Source organism: Nesoenas mayeri, assembly GCF_963082525.1.
Source record: "Nesoenas mayeri genome assembly, chromosome: 14".
NCBI classification, from domain to species: Eukaryota; Metazoa; Chordata; class Aves; order Columbiformes; family Columbidae; genus Nesoenas; species Nesoenas mayeri.
In genome coordinates this window covers 153,427-156,476 of record NC_137556.1, presented here as the reverse complement: position 1 = coordinate 156,476, position 3,050 = coordinate 153,427, and the positions used below count along the sequence as shown (strand labels likewise).

Here is a 3,050-nt window from a genome sequence, read left to right as displayed (position 1 = left end):
CGGCTGCTGGTGGAACCAAAGTCAAGGACAACGTCTCAGAGGTAAGAACCTTTCGATTTGTTCCCCTCAGGACACATCCCTTTGCCTCTGGACCCCTCACAAGCTTACTCGCCCCCTGGTTCCCTCAGAAACCCATTTCTTTCCAGTTCCTCTGCGATTACCCTGCCTGCCTTTGGGTCCCTGCAGGCTCTTTGGTGGCATCACGGTGCCTGTTTGACCTTTGCCCCATTAAATTCCCCTCAAAACTTGCCCATTTGCTCTTGACACATCCCAGAGGCCTCATTTTTCCCTCTTGTCTCCTCTCAGGACCCCCCATCTGTTGGCCCCTGTCGAGGGTTTAGATTGCGGGGTGACAGTAAAACCGTGGCAGACGTATTGTTAACCCCCTCTCCCCCCCACTTCCCCCTTTTGCCCCTCCCTCTCCCCCTTCCCACTCAGGACAGGCGATCGGGAGGGAAAGGACAGAGAGAAGAGAGTTGGAAAAATTAACAATGTTTTACTAATGCTACTAATAAGAATAGAGAAAATCATACAAAATATACAAAACCAATCTTGAATGTCTCAGCACCTGCAGAGCCGGCACCCGAAGTCCTGGACTGGACTCTGCAGACAACTGGAGCTGGATTCAGTTTGTCACTAGGCCTCAGTTCGCAGGGACGACTAGCAAGGTCCTCTCCTAATGTCACCATAAGCAGAAGGAACGAAAAGGGGCCAAGAGGACAAGATCCTCGTGATCTCTCACTTTTATATGAAGTATTCACGTGAATGGGATGTTATACACCGTTGGTCAGTTTCTTGGTCACCTGTTTCTTGTTGCCCCTCTTGCAAGATGTGAATCTGTCCTTAGCAACAAGTTAGCATTCCATTGCTCTGTTTACCAAAACAGGTATCTGGTTCTCCAGGAAAATGCAGCTAATGTGAAGCTTTAGCTGACAGGCAAATTCACTAAAAGAGAAACTTGTTTTTTAACAAAACCAGGACAGCCCCCCACCGCGATCCCCTCAGAACTCCTCTGATTCCCATCTGCTCCTCTCAGGACAGCTGAGCTTGTCTTTTGGGGCCCCTGAGAGCCCCCATTTACCTCCTTTGACCTACCTTTGTTGTCGTTCCCAGCCGATCCTGGTGTTTTCCATTCTTCGGGACTTACTTATTACTGTTGTGAGAGTCAGAGAGAAAATGAGGAGTCTCTGTGACTTACAACTGTCATTGTTGATCTACAGTATATTAGAGGCGGATTCTTGCAGGATTTATTGCTGCCTTGTCCTTCGCTCCTCCCCAGAACGTAGCGCTGGTGCGAGTTCCCCAGTACACGTGTGTGTGTCCAGCCGGGTACGTCTGCGGGTGAGCGCGTCAGGGTGGGCAGACGGCTGGATGGACGCGCAACTCAGAGACAGTGTTGCTGTGCAGCTGCTAAGGACAGCGCGTGTCCCGTGCAGAATAACATCCTTTGCGCTCCGTGTGCGTGTTCCTCCTTTGAGATGAAGTTGCGCTGCCCGGTGTTTCACGTTGCGTGCGGTACCTGCTGGGCTGAGTCTCCTCCCTGCGCTCCGGTCGGTTCCATGCGCTGCCGCAGCCTCGGCAGCACTGTGGGGTTCGTTGGACGCGTTGCTGGCGGAGCCGGCACCGACAGTCTCTGGACACGTCGAGGCGCTGCGGTGGGTTTTCCTGGAAATTCCAGGGTCCTTGTGTTTTATTATTGTAACTGCTTACTTACTGTAAGACATTTAGAATTAAAACTTAAATAAGAGTAACCAGAAGAGTCTTTGGGAGTAAATAATGCCTCTCATCTACTCTAGCTGTTACTCAAAACTCTGCAGACAATAATTATCCTCAATTTATGTAGTAAAATTTAAAAGAGTGGAATATAAATACTGGAGCACTAATTGGAAGTAATACCTGTAGAGAAGAAACCTCTAGTTTATATCTATAATAAAAAATAATGTGTGCTAGTTAATCCGCCTGGTAGTAATGTAATGATAAAACTGTTAAAGTGGAAAGAAATGAAATTATTTAGGCGTGAGCAATAACTAAATTTAATTTCAGCTATTACTTGGTGAACTAGGCAGCGGTTATTCCCAATCTGAATCCTAGTTTAAAAAGCACATTGTTTGGAATTCCTTTTAAATGATAAAGGCAGAAAACTAATGTGGAGTCAGTGGTAGCTACATTTGAACAACCATTATGAAATAAACTGCAGGCACGAATGACTGCATAGGAAACAAAGTAAGGAAGCTTTAGATGTTAAACAGCATTAGAAAGTAGTCGGGAGTGTTTAGTATTTAAACAGAGACATGAAATTGGAGGCAACAAAGCTCAGAACCAAACAGGGTCAAAATGTTACTTTTTTTTTTTTTAAAGAGATGTAAAAAGGAACCACTAAATAGTGGCTGCTTATAAATAGAGGCATTAAAGAGTTCCCAGGCAGTAATGATTCCCAACAGAACAGTAAAAGATATTTTGATGTAAAATAAAATTAGAAAACAGTCTGAATTTAAGCACAGCTTTTTTGGGGTTGTGCAAAAACATGACCGGTATTAATTACCTCTGAGTTAAAATAAAAAGACAGCAAACTCGCTGTGGTTAACAACAGTTAATTTTAATTTTTCAGTGTGCTATCCAGTCTGGCCTCTCCCTCCAAGGGCGTGGTCTGAGAAAGCCACACCCCCAACTCCACCCTGTCCAAGCTCCGCCCCTGCCAGTCTGTGCCCTCCCCGAGGCGCGTGTCCTTACAGACGCCTTCCCTTTCATCGCGCCCATCAAAAGCCCCGCCCACAGCTCCACCCCCAAACTCAGCCCCTGCTAACCCACGCCCCCTCAGAGCACGTGCTGTACAGAGCCCACCCTTATCTCAGCTCCACCCCTCCCTTCCTAAGCCACGCCCCCTCGGGCGTGTCACTCTCCCGACCCCAAGAGGCTCCTCCTATGGGGGCGTGACACACGGAGGCTCCACCCCCTGCCCACTTTCCCCAAGCAGGCCTCCCAATGGGCGTTTCCTCCCAGTCCCCGCCCCTCAGCACTGACCCCACCCTGGTGGGTGGGGCCACACTCAG

The 3,050-nt window shown here is 48.2% G+C and overlaps 1 long non-coding RNA gene across 1 annotated transcript; it reads right to left on the bottom strand.

Annotated features, from left to right (window-relative positions):
* Nucleotides 1-476: 476 nt before the first annotated feature.
* On the bottom strand, nt 477-2,740 carry LOC308045601. The gene is made up of 2 exons (XR_013922807.1): nt 1,096-2,740; nt 477-945 (listed from the first exon to the last, which is right to left on the bottom strand). It is a non-coding gene; the product is annotated as an uncharacterized lncRNA (long non-coding RNA).
* Between the last annotated feature and the right edge of the window lie 310 nt (nt 2,741-3,050).